The sequence below is a fragment of the Somniosus microcephalus genome, chromosome 13 (genome assembly GCF_052327205.1).
Source record: "Somniosus microcephalus isolate GS21.2 chromosome 13, FLI_Smic_1.0, whole genome shotgun sequence".
NCBI lineage: Eukaryota > Metazoa > Chordata > Chondrichthyes > Squaliformes > Somniosidae > Somniosus > Somniosus microcephalus.
In genome coordinates, this window is record NC_140999.1 from 57,329,331 (window position 1) to 57,346,948 (window position 17,618).

General features: G+C 44.6%; 1 protein-coding gene across 1 annotated transcript in view; it reads left to right on the plus strand.

Annotated features, from left to right (window-relative positions):
- dpp9 (dipeptidyl-peptidase 9) overlaps positions 1 to 17,618 on the plus strand; it is a 116,494-nt gene that overhangs the window by 18,093 nt on the left and 80,783 nt on the right. Inside the window, exon 2 of the mRNA XM_086004931.1 lies at positions 15,304 to 15,416. The gene's annotated coding sequence lies outside the window, so the exon portion shown is untranslated. The remainder of the gene's footprint in view (positions 1 to 15,303; positions 15,417 to 17,618) is intronic.

Genomic DNA, 17,618 nt, shown 5'->3' on the forward strand with positions numbered 1-17,618 from the left:
CCCCCGGCACCACCCTCATCTCCGCGCCCTCAATTCCAAGGGACGCAGACTTGAACGGATATGGCGGACAACTGGTTTAGCCATTCACTGTCAGATCTGGCTGGACCACATAAAACATTATCGGGTCCTACTCTTGTCTGCCAAAACTGCTCACTATTCCAAGATCTTTCTGGAATGTAAAGATAACCCCAGCTACAAACCTCTACTGCTAACCGTCTTTTTAAACCCCTCTCCCCTATCTCCTCCACACTCGCCTCCCAACAACAAGTGCGAGGAGCTCATGGACTTCTTTGTCTCTAAGATTGAAATCATCTGATCAGCTGCCTCTGCCACTTCCTTCCCCGAGCCCACCGGGCCAAACTTCCTCTAAGGTTTCCCCCTGCCCTAAACTCTTATCTTTCTCCAGTTTCTCTCCGATCTCTCTTTATGACCTCTCCATGCTCATCTCGTCCATGAGACCCACTTCCTACTCCCTCGACCCTATTCCCACTAAACTGCCGACCACCCAATTTCCTTTTCTGGCTCCCGTGTTAGCTGATACTGTTAACAGTTCTCTCTCCTCAGGTACTGTCCCCCTCTCCTTCAAATCTGTCATCATCACCCCTCTCCTCAAAAAACCAACCCTTGACCCCACTGTCCATGCAAACTACCGCTCCATCTCCAACCTCCCTTCCTCTCCAAAGTCTCTGTGTTGTCGCCTCCCAAAACCATGCCCAGCTTTCCCAGAATTCCATTTTGAATCCCTCCAAACCGGTTTCTGCCCCTGCCATAGTACCGAAACGGCTCTCATCAAAGTCACAAATGACATCCTTTGTGAATGTAACAAAGGTAAACTATCCCTTCTCATCCTTCTTGACTTGTCTGCAGCCTTTGACATGGTTGACCACTCCATCCTTCTCCAATGCCTCTCCACCATCGTCCAGCTGGGTGGGACTGCACTCGCCTGGTTCCATTCTTATCTATCTAATCATAGCCAGAGAATCACCTACAACGGCTTCTCTTCCTGCATCGTTACCTCTGGTGTCCCCCAAGGATCTGTCCTTGTCCCCTCCTATTTCTCATCTATATGCTGCCCTTTGGCAACATCATCTGAAAAAACAGCGTCAGTTTCCACACGTATGCTGATGACACCCAGCTCTACCTCACCACCATTTTTCTTGACCCCTCCACAGTCTCTACAGACTGCTTGTCCAACGTCCAGTACTGGATGAGCAGAAATTTTCTCCAATTAAATATTGGGAAGACCGAAGCCATTGTCTTCGGGCCCCGCCACAAACTCCGTTCCCTAGCCACCGACTCCATCCCTCTCCCTAACATCTGTCTGAGGCTGAACCAGACTGTTCGCAACCTTGGTGTCATATTTGATCCTGAAATGAGCTGCTGGCCACATATCTGCGGCATAACTAAGACCGCCTATTTCTACCTCCGTAACATCATCTGCTGCTGAAACCTTCATCCATGTCTTTATTACCTCTAGACTTGACTATTCCAATGCACTCCTGGCTGGCCTCTCACGTAAACTTGATGTCATCCAAAACTCTGCTGCCCGTGTCCTAACTCGCACTAAGTCCCGTTCACCCATCACCCCTGCGCTTGCTGACCTACATTGGCTCCCGGTTAAGCCATACCTCAATTTCAAAATTCTCATCCTTGTTTGCTAATCCATCCGTGGCCTCGCCTCTCCCTATTTCTGTAATCTCCTCCAGCCCCACAACCTCCTGAGATATCTGCGTTCCTCAAATTCTGCCCTCTTGAGCATCCCTGATTATAATCGCTCAACCATCGGTGGCTTTTCCTTCAGCTGCCAAGGCCCTAAGCTCTGGACCTCCCTCCTAAACCTCTCCGCCTTTCTACCTCTCTTTCCACCTCTCTTTCCTCCTTTAAGACGCTCCTTAAAACCTACCTCTTTGACTAAGCTTTTGGTCATTGCCCTAATTTCTTCGTATGTGGTTTAGCGTCACATTTTTGTCTTCTAACACTCCTGTGAAGCGCCTTGGGATGTTTAACTACGTTAAAGGTGCTATTTAAATATAAGTTGTTTTAAATGCTTGACTGAGGTAAGGGTTTTGAGATCCTGGGTAAGAATAAGTAGAAGTAGGAGACTGAGAGTCCTAATTTTGTGCAGAGTCTTGTTACAGTGGTGGGATTGTATGGCTCGTTAACATATCACTTAACATTGACTCCGGACCTCATGAAGTCTCATGGCTTCAGGTCAAGCATGGGCAAAGAAACCTCCTGCTGATTACCACCTACTGCCCTCCCTCAGCTGATGAATCAGTACTCCTTCATGTTGAACACCACTTAGAAGAAGCACTGATGGTAGGAAGGGCACAGAAGGTACTCTGGGTGGGGGACTTCAATGTCCATCACCATGAGTGGCTCGGTCACACCACTACTTACCGAGCTGGCCGAGTCCTGAAGGACATAGCTGCCAGACTGGGCCTGCGGTAGGTGGTGAGAGAACCAACATGAGAGAAAAACCTATTTGACCTCGTCCTCATCAATCTACCTGTCGCAGATGCATCTGTCCATGATAGCATTGGTAGCAGTGACAACCGCAGTCATTGTGGAGACAAAATCCTGTCTTCACACTGAGGACACACTCACCGTGCTAAATGGGATAGATTCAGAACAGATCTAGCAGCTCAAAACTGGGCATTCATGAGGCGCTGTGGGCCATCAGCAGCAGCAGAATTGTATTCCAGACCTCATTACAGCCTTGGTCCAAACATGGACAAAAGAGCTGAATTCCAGCGGTGAGGTGAGATTGACTGCCCTTGACATCAAGGCAGCATTTGACCAAGTGTGGCATCAAGGAGCCCTAGTAAAATTGAAGTCAATGGGAATCGTGGAAAACTCTGCACTGGCTAGAGTCATACCTAACACAGAGGAAGATGGTTCCTGAAAGAAACTAGTATTAGTAAAAAGGTAGTACTGGAGAAATTAATGGGACTGTAAGCCGATAAATCCCCATGACCTGATAGCCTACATCCTAGGGTTTTGAAAGAGTTGGCTATAGAGATGGAGGATGCATTGGTTGTCATTTTTCAAAATTCCATAGATTCTAGAATGGTTCCTGCGGATTGGAAGGTAGCAAATGTAACCCCACTATTTAAGAAAGGAGGGAGAGAGAAAGCGGGGAACTACAGACCAGTTAGTCTGACATCAGTAGTAGGGAACATGCTAGAATCTATTATTAAGGGCACTTTGAAAATAATAATAGGATTGGGCAGAGTCAACACGGATTTATGAAAGGGAAATCATGCTTGATGAATCTGTTCTTTGCGGTTGTAACTAGCAGAATAGATAAGGGGGAACCTGTAGTGTATTTGGATTTTCAGAAGACATTCAATAAGGTGCCACACAAGAGTTAATAAACAAAATTAGGGCTCATGGGATTGGGGGTAATATACTAGCATGGATTGAGGATTGGTTAACGGACAGAAAACAGAGTAGAAGTAACGATCATTTTCGGGTTGGCAGGCTGTAACTAGTGGGGTACCACAAGGATCAGTGCTTGGGCCTCAGCTATTCACAATCTACATCAATGATTTGGATGAGGGGACCAAATGTAATATATCCAAGTTTACTGATGATACAAAGCTGGGTGGGAATGTAAATTATGAGGAGGATGCAAGGAGGTTTCAAGGGGATTTAGACAGGCTAAGTGAATGGGAAAGAACATGGCAAATGGAATATAATGTGGAGAAATGTGAAGTTATCCACTTTGGTAGGAAAAATAGCAAAGCAGAGTTTTTTTTTTAATAAAAAGTAGTTCCCCGATTCCCATTGACTTCAATTTTACTAGGGCTCCTTGATGCCACACTCAGTCAAATGCTGCCTTGATGTCAAAGGCAGTCAATCTCACCTCACCGCTGGAATTCAGCTCTTTTGTCCAAGTTTGGACCAAGGCTGTAATGAGGTCTGGAATACAATTCTGCTGTTAAAAAAGCAGAGTATTGTTCAGAGGAACCTGGGTGTCCTTGTACACGAATCACTGAAAGTTAACATGCAGGTACAGAAAGCAAGTGGTATGTTGGCCTTTATTACAAGAGGATTTGAGTACAAAAGTAAAGACGTCTTACTGCAATTATATAGGGCCTGGTGAGACCACACCTGGAGTATTGTGTACAGTTTTGGTTTCCTTACCTAAGGAATGATATACTTGCCATAGAGGGAGTGCAACAAAGGTTCACCGGACTGGTTCCTGGGATGGGGGGGATTGTCCTATGAGGAGAGATTGAGTAGACTAAGCCTATATTCTCTAGAGTTTAGAAGAATGAGAGGTGATCTCATTGAAACATGCAAAATTCTTACAGGGTAGATGCAGGGAGGATGTTTCCGCTGGCTGGGGAGTCCAAAACCAGGGGTCACAGTCTTAGAATAAGGGGTCGGCCATTTAGGACAGTGATGAGACATTTCTTCACTCAGACCGTGGTGAATCTTTGGAATTCTTTACCCCAGAGGGCTGTGGAGACTCGGTCGTTGAGTATATTCAAGACAGAGCGATAGATTTTTGAATATTAAGGGAATCAAGGGATATGGGGATCGAGCAGTAAAGTGGAGATGAGGTAGAAGATCAGCTATGATCTTATTTAATGGCGGAGAAGGCTCGAAGGGCCAAATGGCCTACTCCTCCTATTTCTTACGTTCTTATGGTTGTAGTTGTTGGGGGTCAATCATCTCAGCCGCAGGACATCACTGCCGGAGTTCCTCAGGGTAGTGTCCTAGGCCCAACCATCTTCAGCTGCTTCATCAATGACTTTCCCTCCATAAGGTCAGAAGTGGAGATGTTCACTGATGATTGCAGTGTTCAGTTCCATTCGCAACTCCTCAGATAATGAAGCAGTCCATGCTACCTTCTCAAAGGACACTAGAGATGGGCAATAAATGCTGGCCTTGCCAGCGACACGCACATCCCATGAACGAATCAAAAAAACCTCCCAAACCCGCGGCCTCCACTACCTAGAAGTGGAAAGGCAGCAGGCGCTGGGAATACCATCACCTCTACGTTCCCCTCCAAGTTACACACCATCCTGACTTGGGAATATATCGCTGTTCCTTCATTGTCGCTGGGCCAAAATCCTTGAACTCCCTCCCGAACAGCACTGTGGGGAGTACCTTCACCACACGGACTGCAGCGGTTCAAGGCCGCGGCTCACCACCACCACCACCTCGAGGGCAGTTGGGGATGGGCAATAAATACCTTGCCAGCGACGCCCACATCCTAGGAATGAATAAAAGGGGGGAAAAATATGGTGCTTTGGACAGTTCCTCCTTTACACTGCAGGCACAAACTACTATCCTGTTTATACAAAAACTGTGAAAAGGCAGATTCAGAAGATACACCGGGCTTGTACTGTTTTCTTGCAATTGAATAGCATTGTTGTAAATGGCAGTGTGTCATTGTAATCGAGCAGGTGAGTGCCTATAGCTCATGCTGACAAATCTGAACCAGTCTTGCATGCCTGCTCATCGGGATGGGTTTACTTCAAAATTGCACAAATTTGCTACCTTTAATTGACGGCTTTTATATTTAATGTCATTTTGGATGCATTCTCCTTCCAAACACCAGTTTAAGCAGGGTGTTTGGGCCCTGCATTACTGCAAAGGGACTGAGCATTTCCATAATATGAAGTGCCAGGTGAGGATTGCAGTGTTATATTGCACTGAGGTATGTGACATGCCATGAAGATGATGAGCTAGCTCCTGTAGTGTGTCCTGTCCAGGACAGGAATCTGGGAGTGTGCTACTAAATTTGATCCGATTAAAGCTGCATTGCCCTGCACAATGTATTGTACACTGGTATTCGGAATACTTGCTAAAATAATTTGTAGTTTTTTAATGCATATACGTATACATTTCACTTCACGTCCAGCTACCACAGGATAATATAAACCCTAATTAATATTACACCACGTTTATTAGTGCTGAGCGGTTCCTAGTGTCCCTGTCAAGACTCGTCCTGCTCTTATTGTGGAACTTTGTGGAGTTCTGAAGCAGTTTCTTCTCCTGGTCAACCTGTTCAATCTTGAGGTGCAGGCTGCGCCACAATATCTTACCCAAGTGACCATTCTTCATTTGTGAGCTCAGATAGTGAGTGCGCTCAGGTGTGTAGACCATGGATGGTTTCCACAGTCAAGCCCAATCTGGCCTCGCCTGATTTCCAGACAAATGCACTTCTCTGCATGGGTAGCAATTGAGTGGGATCTCTTTTTCTTTGTCGCGTCTGGTTCTTTTGCCAATCACCTTAAATTTGTGCCCCCTCGTTATCGACCCTTCAGCCACTGGAAACAGTTTCTCGTTATTCTATCTAAAACCTTCACGATTTTAAACACCTGTCTCCAATCTCCTCTTAGTCATCTCTGCTTCAAGGAGAACAGCCCCAGCATCTCAAGTCTATCCACGTAAAGAGCAGGGGAGTGGGACTACAGGAAACTTTCTGGTATCCGGTACGGACGGGACCGACGTGGTGCTGGTTCAGCAACAATTCCGGATAACCAAACGCTATAGTGAAAGATACGGACCTTAGAGCTCCGTATGAAACAACAAACCCTGTTGCTTAGCAACAGCTTCAGAACAACGTCCACAAGTTGCAAGCGTCTCTGTAGCTTAGCAACAGCTGCAGCCAAACCCTTGCCTTCCTCAGTTTGTTGCTGTGCAAGTAATAAAAGTTAGCTGAAACCGACTCCTGAATTTTGCCGGTTAACCGACATTTCCGGTTATTTAAGGGCTGGTTAATCGAAAGTTTCCTGTAATTGGATTGCTCTTCAAAAGAGCTTCACAGACTCGATGGGCCGAATGGCCTCCTTCGGTGCTGTACTATTCTATGATTTCTGCCCCACCACCTCCTTTCTGTCCTCCCCAGCCCAGGGGCATTGAGAGTTAACTAATATAATGACCACCGCACTGGCTGAAGGGAGCTAAATCAGCACAGACTAAGTCAAACCGGTGACCTTCCTAAATGTGCGGGGCTCAGTTCTACACCGTGTGAAACATTTATTAATTTAGCATCGGAAAAGCAATATCCTACTTTTAGAAACTTGGGTGCAATGTTGATTATGTTTAGGTTGAGGAATTACACATTTGTGTCGGGTTTAGGCTGCAAAGCCAGCCACGCACAGCTGGTGGTCAGGATCATGCAGTACTTTTGTACATACAGAGCTATGTATTCCTGGAAAGGGTCAAATTCTAAGGATTCGAGAGCCGAACTGCTATTTTTAGTTGTGAATCAGCAGGCAATGTTCCTTCGAAGTCCTGGACTTTAGGATGAGCGCACTTATATTCAGGCTGGGTGACCAGTTTTAATCTCAATGCTCTGACCACGATTAAACATCAGTCGGAATAACTGATCTCTACCACCTAGAAGGACAAGGGCAGCAGGTGCATGGGAACACCATCACCTGCAAGTTCCTCTCCAAGTCACACACTATCTTGACTTGGAATTATATTGCCGTTGGGTCAAAATCCTGGAACTCCCTCACTAACAGCACAGTGGGAGTACCTTCACCACAAGAACTGCAGCGATTTAAGACGGCGGCTCACCACCACCACCTTCTCAAGGGCGGTTAGGGAGGGATGGGTGATGAATGCTGGCCTTGCCAGCGACGCCCACATCCTAGGTACATATAAAAAGAAGTCGAAAGGAAACTAAAAAGGGACTGAAAAGTGAAAAGATTTAACAGTAAGAAAATACAACAGTAATCCAGGTCGCTAGATCACTTTGTTTTGATTACAGTATCTGGACCAGTGGTATGTTTTTAAAAATGTATTGATCCGGGATCATAATTTTTGACCCCCATCTTTAGATGTGGTGAGTTTGAAATACAGTGCTGGGGAAGGAGATACTGGTAAATGGAGACCTGCAGGTCCTTGTTCAAGACAGGAGGGTTCAGAGTTGGAGTTCCCTACTGCAGATGGGAGGGAACAGAGGCCATGAGCAAATGTACAGCTGGGCTTCCTTGTTTGGCATGGGAATGAAGGCTATTAAATCAGAGTTGGGCTCCCTTGAGATGAGAGCAGATATTAAGAAATTCTGTACAAAGAATAGCAGCTCTAATGGGAAGGAGCAGAACTTATTCGTAAATTTGAGAGCCGAGTTCCTAGATGGGGATTACGGTACGATCTGTAAATGTGTCCTGTAGATTGCCCTTGCCCTCTCGGATGAACCATGATCTCATTGAAGACGGAACAGGCTTGAGGGGCTAAATGGTCTACTCCTGTTCTTAAGTATAACCTGATTTCCCCCCCCCCCCCCCCCCCCCGACACGCATACTCGCGTCAGTTCTTGCGTTGGCACCGTAATACTGCGTGGATTCTCAGCAGCTTGATGAAAGTGCTGTCCTGGAATGCTGCTGTGACTGGGTCGGGGTAAAGGGGAGCTGGTGGGAGCTTTGTTCCACATTAAGTAATCTGGCTGGAGGCATTTGATGCCGTGTGCCCAAAACCCAACCATGGCATAGCAGCTTTGGCTGCTCCAGGGTGATATTTCCATTTGTACGATCATTCCGATAACAGCAGATGTGGAAATATTTCTGCTCCTGCACACGCGATCTGTAACATTCCACAAGTGTGTGGCAACACCATCACTGGAACTAACGCACCCACATCCCCAGAAGCGTTTCAGTTTGACCATTTTGCCATGCTCTTGCTGTAGTTTTATGTAGAATTCAAATAGGAAGATGGACTGAAGCCGAGAGGACCAATATTGAAGGATGCTCTGTGCAAATATCATATTAAAATGGATCAAAATCTGCAAGTTATTAAAAATAATCCAGGAAGGCTCCGGGAAATCCTATTTGTGACTTTTGCCCCAATATCTGCTAATTCTTATGCACTTGTGTCCTTCGATCAAATCATCCCTTAACTGTCTAAATTCTAGGGAACACAACCATAGTTTGTGTAATCTCTCCTCGTAATTTAACCTTTGGAGTCCAGGTATCATTCTAGTAAATCTATGCTGCACTCCCTCCAGTGCCAATATATCCTTCCTAAGGTGTGGTGCCCAGAGCTGCTCACAGTACTCCAGGTGTGGTCTAACCAGGACTTTGTACAGCTGTAGCATAACTTTTACCCCTTTGTATTCTAGTCCTCTAGATATAAAGGTCAGTATTCCATTAGCCTTTTTGATTATTTTCTGTACCTGTCCATGACATTTTAATGAGCAATGTACCTGGACCCCCAAGTCTGTTTCTAGCTTTTCACCATTTAAAAAGTACCCTACTCTATCCTTTTTAGGTCCAAAGTGGATGACCTCACATTTGCCTACATTGAAATCCATTTGCTACAGTTTTGCCCACTCGCTTAATCTATTAATATCTTTGTAATTTTATGCTTTCATCTACTCTGCTTACCGTGTCGCCTACCTTTGTGTTATGTGCATATGTGGCTTTTTATCCCAACATCTAAGCCGTTAATAAACACGGTGAATAGTTGAGGCCCCAACGGGACACCATTAGTCACATCCTGCCAATCAGAATACCTGCCCATTATCCCTACTCTGTCTCCTGCTGCTCAGCCAATTTCTTAACCAGCTCAATAATTTGTCTTCAATTCCATGAGCTTCAATTTTAGCTAACAGTCTCTTATGAGGGACTTTATCAGATGCCTTCTGAATGTCCATATAAATAACATTCTTAGACATTTCCCCTGTCCATTATTTTAGTCACCTCTTCAGAAAATTCGATCAGGTTTGTCAGGCATGACTACCTTTCACAAATCCATGCTCTCTCTGATCAGCTGAAAATTTTCAAGGTGTTCAGTCACTATCCTTAATTATAGACTAATAATTTCCAGACAACAGATGTTAGGCTAACTGGTCTGTAATTCCCTGGTGTGCCTTCCTCACCTTTCTTAATTGGTCCATCTTGCATTGTTTCCAAATAGATGACTGCAGGTGCAGTCTAAGGGTTGCAGTGCTTCTAATACCCAAGGAACGGCCTTTTGTATCTTGTATGCCCTATTAGCTAACATGTAGCCTTTCCAAGTCGGACTCCCTGATGAGTACAGTATTACAGCTGATGCGTGTTCTGTGAATGGGGCTTATGATGTGCAGACTAATTTCACTAGACCCTTCAGTAACCTGGAGAGGGGAGACTTTTATTCTTTTAAGTCTTGCTTGCATTTGACCCAAAGCGTTGGCGGCGACAAGGTAGAATTTGAGTCCACATTGGTCCTTTTCCTATTTAATTTTAAAAATAAATGTGCTGCTTTCCAAAGTTCTCTAGAAAAAAAAAATGGAAGTTCCAGTGAGGGTGGAGAGAAGTGGTGGATATTTACAAATTCCCGGTCCTTGCAGTATCTTGAAATTCCAGAATACTCTGGGGAATAGATTAAATCACGGAGTTAATGGTTTTCATTATACGTACATGGTGATAAGCTGAGAGGTGTTTTAGGCCAGATACCATTGAAATGAGGAGGCAACAGGGAGTCACCTTTTTTGGAAGAGGCTTTATTGCCTCTTTTAGATGGTTAATGTTGAGTACCTTGCCCCAGCCCACCACAACCAGCTCGTCAGCCTTTGCCAGTGCTGTACTACTCTGCTTTTAACTTGTCAGAAGTCAAGTGAAACCTGAGAGTTAAATGGAGGCAGGAGATGAAGTCAGTCTGGACTTAATGTTTGTTTGTTTGCACTTCCGTTGAGCAAATAAAAAAAAACTTGTGACTAATGAAGTTGTGATTTCACTGGTTGTGTCTTAAAAGAAGCTATACTTGTAAACTGGCTGCTGCAGGGGCTCGAGCAGGCAAGAAGTGTTCTTGTGGAATGTCCCTCCTTCCTCCACTCTTTAGGCTCACTGAGCCTTGTGGGCCACATTACAAAGTTTAAATCAGTGATTTGCATTCATCTCAAGTGGTGGATTCTAACAGAGCTTGGCTTCGGATTTAAAGGTTACTCCACCCACGAGGCACCAAAAATAGTCCCCTCCAAATCTCCAGTCCCACAAAATTCAGCGAGTGAAGAGTCCGAGTACTGAGGTTGGCTGGCTTTTGTGGACATGGATTGCCAGGGCGTGTGGGCTGCATTTTTTTTAAATTTGTTTATGGGACGTGGGCGTCGCTGGTTGCCCTAATTGCCCTTGAGAAGGTGGTGGTGAGCCGCCGCCTTGAACCGCTGCCGTCCGTATTATTGTGTTTCGTAACAGTTTGTTACAACTGAGTGGCTTGCTAGGCCATTTCAGAGGGCAGTTAACCACCTTGCTGTGGGTCCGGAGTCACATATAGGCAGGTTTCCTTTCCTAAAGGACATTAGTGAACCAGATGGATTTTTAATACAATCCGATAGTTTCATGGTCACCATTACTGATGCTAGCTTTTTTAAATTCCAGATTTATTTAATTAACTGCATTTAAGTTCCCCAGCTGCCGTGGTGGGATTTGAACTTGCGTCTCTAGATCATTAGTCCAGGCCTCTGGATTACTAGCACAGTAACATTACGACTATGCTACCATTCCCTGTAGCTCATAAGCTATGGTTTGCACATCCCTGCTCTAACCCATCATTCTGCGATGCGCCGGTGTGGTGTCCAATTGGGGACGGTAGTATGGGTCACTGGATAGGTTTATGTTGAGTGAAATGCAGCGTCTAAATGTACAGGAGCGATACATCTGGTCCTATTTAGATATTTCTGGGGGAAAACTCGGTATAAACCTAGTCAGCCCTTGTACCATTGTTTGTGAAAAACCATTACTTGCTACTTCATCATGATTTATAGTCCACTCTGTCAATTCAAAGTTTTATTTTTCTGGAAAAAATGTCTTATTCAGTAGTATGAATTAAGTAATTTTAGTAAAACAGTACAGGAGGCTTTTTTGTACAATTTTAAGTTGAGTTAATCATTTGAATTAAGCAACTTTTAAGAGTAGGATGTAATTATCAAGGCAAAGGACAACAAACCAATATGATTAAGCAAGAAGCAAAATACAGTACTGAAATAAAAACAGGAAATTCTGACAGTGTCACAGACCTGAAAGGTTAACCCTGCCTTCCTCTCTCCACAGATGCTACCGGACCTGCTGAGTGTTTCCATATATGATTAGCATGCTTTTTTACTTGTGACCAGGAAATGCACAGCAGGTTAGTTAGCATCAGATGGAGAAAGATAGGATAATGTGGACAGAACCTGTCATCAGACACTGTTTGCCCAGATACTGACTGACTTGTGTATTCCCTGCATTTGCTGTTTTTTTTATTGCCTCTGATTGCATGGGATGTAATGGGGTTATTAGTACTGTGGGACTGTTTGCAAGGTCAGAATGCAGTAAGGGTGAAAGCTGGGATGCTGTAAACTCCAGTGGTGCGATTGATAGCATCATTTGAATATGAAATTAAAATGAAGGCATTCCCGATGTGATTGGTATGTACACAGAGGTGTGCTGGAAAGCTGAGCCGATGTCCTTTTGGCATCCCTGCTGCTGTCGGTGCAGCGCTGCCTAGCGTTCAGTCATTTGTAACACAGGACTCCGTTCAAAACCAGTATGTACATCTTGTGCCCAAAAGATTGCTGTCTTGTGGCTGGGAGTAGAGGAAGATGAGAAACCTTCAAAAATAGCAGTGTTGTATTAATTTATGGTATTACAGTACATGAGCCTCCTAATTTACTAATCACTCCATCTTCTCAAGGTTGATTTGCACTAAAATGTGCACTGACTGCACCCAGTATGTAATAGGTTAGATGTGAAGAGGCACTTAATTAGTGTTTTTTTCTGCAGGTTACTGATTTCCATATCAAAAGTTGGGGAGGCCCTGCTTTGCTGCTGGTGATGAGCCAAAGTGCACTGGTAAAAGGTCTGGTGCGCTCTCCACATTCACTGAAGTAACAGAGCTATGTAGTGCATCAAATTACACACCAGGATTTGTACTGAAAGCAGAACTCCCCAAAACAAGTAGTTCCTTTAGATTTTTTAAATATTGTTCGGGCATTTAAAATGGAAATTGTGCAGACTATAGTTTTAAAACGCCTCATTTTACTTCCCTTTGGGCTAACCTTTCAGCTGAGACATTTGAGAACGACTCTTGCAGCTTACAGACCCGTTGTAGTCAAATGGCCTCGCCATCTGTATAAAAGTGCTGCTGCTGTTACACTGCCTTTGTCTCAAAAGTAATTTTTTGGGTGGGAGAACAAATATGCAATTTTTTTTGTAAGGGAATTTGTTCATCAGTGAAGGCCTCGCAGAAGATCTGCAGTGTTGGTGCTCGATTGGTGTTCGGAGGTCTCCGAGCCGACAAATATAGCTGCTCGGGACAACATTCCTTCGCCCCACCCTGTCTTGCTATACCAACAATTCTGACTGCCATTTCCCCAGGAAGTCATATAAATTCTGCATATCCCTCCTCACAGAAAGAGATATATAGAGATATATAGAGATATCGATATATATATATTCATATTCCTTGGCCAGTATAAGCCAAATAAAATCTAAGATGGAGACTTCCTGTACCAGGTTGTCCTTGGCAACAGGGCCCTTTAGTTTCTTCTAAGTTGCAGCTGTTGTAGCTGCTCACGCAAGCTAGAGATATAAAAAAAAAAAAAAATTGCAAATGCTGGAAATCTCATAAAAATAGAAAGTGCTGGCAACACACTTTAGGTTTCACTAATTTCTACCCATCCCTTCCCAATTTTCTCTTCTGAAGGAGCTGACACAGTCCCAGCTGTGCTGGGACAGTAACCCGGTCTGACTTTATGCCCCTTTGCTACCCCCCCCCCCCCCCCACTGGGTGATGTCAGCTAACAAAAAGCTCAGATTATGCATTGAATCTGGGGCCATCCTGATCTGTGTGATTGAGTTTTTTTTTAAATTCACCTCCAGGATATGTGGGCATCGCTGGCAAGGTCGGCATTTGTTGCCCATTCCTAGTTGCCCCGAGAAGGCGGTTTGATACAACTGAGTGGCTTCAGAGGGCAGTTAAGAGTCAACCACATTAGTGTGGGACAGGAGTCACGTATAGGCCAGACCGGGTAAGGATAACCGATTCCCTTCCCTAAAGGGCATCAGTGAATCGGTTGGATTTTTCGAGACTCCGACTGCTTCCTTGTCACTTTTATTGATATCCGCTTTTTATTTCCAAATTTTTAAAAAACTGAATTCAAATTCTCGCACGGCCATGGTGGGATTTGTACTCGTGTGCTCTGGGTTATTACGCCAGGCATCTGAACAACCAACTACTAATTAACATAACCACTACACTACTGTATCATACCAGGTTAGTCTTTACCCAGCTTCTTTAGTTCTATCTGAAAATTCTAGAGGGGAGAGAGAACTATATATATATATATAAAAGGGTCTGTCTGCTATACACTCAAAAGTTATAGAGCGTACCTACACATATGTTGTATCAAAAGAAAGCTTATGATTAGGGGAGTCTCATAGGCGTATTTACTTTGTGGTCAGACAAAAATTGTTCGGACAGTATACAAAAAACGTTCAAAAATCCGCTCATTAGCGGTTGACCAATCCTACCACTCATTAGCGTTGAGTGACGTGATGGTTGACCAATCCTACAGATCAGTGACCTGATGGTTGACCAATCGGTGCGTCACGGGGGCGTTTCATTCCGTGTGTGGGCAGGACCTAATCCTGCAGCCTCCCGAAACGTAGCCACTATTTTTTTCACTGCTTTTACTCAACAACGAGCGGGGCAGCTGCGGCGGCCCGCCGGAGCGGGAGGTGAGTTGGGGTCACTCGGGCCGGGCCTGACAACCGCTCGGCCTGAGACACAGAGCGGGGCAGCGGCCGGCCGTAAACCGCGTGGCCCTGTAAACTGCCGTTTTACAAAAAAGCCTTGTTAAGTATAAAAATAACACAGGAATGCTTTATAGTGGTAGGTATGAAGCATATGTTCTTTTCACTGGTTCTGTTTGTTGTCGGATAGTACAGGCAGGATACTAGGCATTCACCAATTCCAGCTTCTGTTCAGTTCCCTATTCACTGAGGAGATTTGAGCAGAATAATGGAATAGTCACTCTATAGTCAGAGAGAGAAAAGAAAGTACTGCTGGCCATCCTAGAGGAAACGTGTTTCCTGTTATTTCTTGGTGTGCTTAGCAATACCCTCTAACATTTTAAATCATTGCAGGCTATGCAACTTTCAGAAGTTCCTAAAGTAGCATATTCTTCCTGAATGAATACCTATTGGGACTGCTGAATAAGTGCAGCTTCTCTGCATTGCCTCCTTCAGCCCAAAGAAACAGTGAGCTGAGTGGGCTGGATCCTACTCCCATCTCCCATAGTCAGCACCTTATTACTGTAAGGGTATGTACAGTTTTTTTGGGAAGGCTCTTTATTATCTCTCGTTTCTGTTGATGCAGATTCTGTCTGAGAAACCTAATTATACCATGGGCTGTGCTGTCCAGTTGCTTTTGACTATGACGTAAAAGACATCGTCTCAGCTCAGTCATTTCATGCTTGAACGTAGTCGCTGGTAAGTCTACTGCGTGTTTTATTTTACTGTTAACATGTTTGCTATTTCTAGCCCTTGGTTGAAGTAGGAGCCTCCCGTGGTTTTTAAGAGCACAGTATGTGGCCAGTGTCACGATGTGTGTGGGATAAGGCATTTAATCCCATAATGTCTGAACATAACATAAGAATTAGGAGCAAGAGTGGGCCATACAGCCCCTCAAACCTGCTCCGCCATTCAATGAGATCATGGCTGATCTTTGACTTCAACTGTGTGTGCTGTGAGGAGGATGCAGAGAAACTCCAGTATGACTTGGACAGGTTGGGTGATTGGGCAGATGCATGGCAAATGCAGTATAATGTGGATAAATGTGAGGTTATCCACTTCGGTGGCAAAAACAGGAAGACAGATTATTATCTGAACGGCAATAGATTGGGAAAAGGGGAAGTGCAACGAGACCTGGGTGTCCTTGTGCACCAGTCGCTGAAGGTAAGCATGCAGTTGCAGCAGGCGGTTAAGAAGGCAAATGGTATGTTGGCCTTCATAGCGAGAGGATTCGAGTACAGGAGCAAGGATGTCTTGCTGCAGTTGTACAGAGCCTTGGTGAGACCACACCTTGAGTATTGTGTGCAGTTTTGGTCACCTTACCTGAGGAAGAATGTTCTTGCCATGGAGAGAGTGCAGCGAAGATTCACCAGACTGATACCTGGGATGGCAGGCATGACGTTTGAGGAGAGATTGGGTCGATTAGGCTTATATTCGCTAGAGTTTAGAAGAATGAGAGGGGATCTCATTGAAACTTATAAAATTCTAACAGGACTAGACAGACTAGATGCAGGAAGGATGTTCCCGATGGCGGGGGAGTCCAGAACTAGGGGTCACAGTCTAAGGATAAGCGGTAAGCCATTTAGGACTGAGATGAGGAATTTCTTCATCCAGAGAGTGGTGAACCTGTGGAATTCTCTACCACACAAGGCAGTTGAGGCCAATTCATTAAATATATTCAAGAAGGAGTTAGATATATTTCTTAAGGCTAAAGGGTTCAAGGGATATGGGGAGATAGCAGGGACAGGGTACTGAATTTGGATGATCAGCCATGATCTCATTAAATGGCGGAACAGGCTCGAGGGGCCAAATGATCTACTCCTGCTCCTATCTTCTATGTTTCTAACTGCACTTTCCTGCCCTATCCCCATATCCCTTGATTCCCCGTATCCCTTGATTCCCCTAGAGTCCAAAAATCTACCTATCTCAGCCTTGAATATACTCGACTGAGCATCCACAGCTCTTTGGGGCAGAAAATTCCTAAGATTCACAATCCTCTGAGTGAAGAAATTTCTCCTCATCTCAGTCTTAAAAGTCCAACTCCTTATCCTGAGACTATGACCCCTAGTTCTAGACGCTCCAGCCTGGGGAAATAATCTCAGCATCTATCCTGTCAATACCCCTTAGACTCTTGTATGTTTCAAAGGGACCACCTCTCATTCTTCGAAACTCCAGAGAGTATAGGCCCATTCTACTCAATCTCTCCCCAAAGGACAACCCTCTCATCCCAGGAGTCAATCTAGTGAACCTTTGTTGCTCTGCCTCTAAGGCAAGTGTATCCTTCCTTGGATAAGGAGACCAAAACTGTAAATTGTGCAAGGTACTCCAGGTGTGGTCTCACCAAGGCCCTGTACAATTGTAGCAAGACTTCCTCTTGAACGCCAACCCTCTAGCAATAAAGGCCAACATGCCATTTGCCTTCCTAATTGCTTGCTGTAGCTGCATGCTAACTGTTTCTTGTACTAGGACACCTAAATATCTCTCAACACCAACATTAAATAGTTTATCACGATATAAAAAATATTCTGTTTTTCTATTCTTCCTACCAAAGCGAAGAACCAGGACTTGTATCATCGGAGATATTTTCTCAGGACCCACTGGAAATTGAGAAATCAGTTTCAAGCAATTATACAGTGGCAGTCAGTACAGCTGTAACCATAGTAACTGCTGCTTAATTACTTTCCGGGCTCCCTAAAGACCTTGAAGATCAATGCTTCTTTAGTACAACAGGGTGTCCAACCTGTGGCTCCTTAATCCAGCCAACACTCTTAGTTGAGCGTATGGGTCTTTGAGGTCTATAAAGGGCTGCTCTTAGCGCTATTGCCTAAAAGGTGGGTAAATCCCTAAGATTTGCAAGCATGAGGAGCTATACACAAATTGATGATATGGATTTAAATTTTA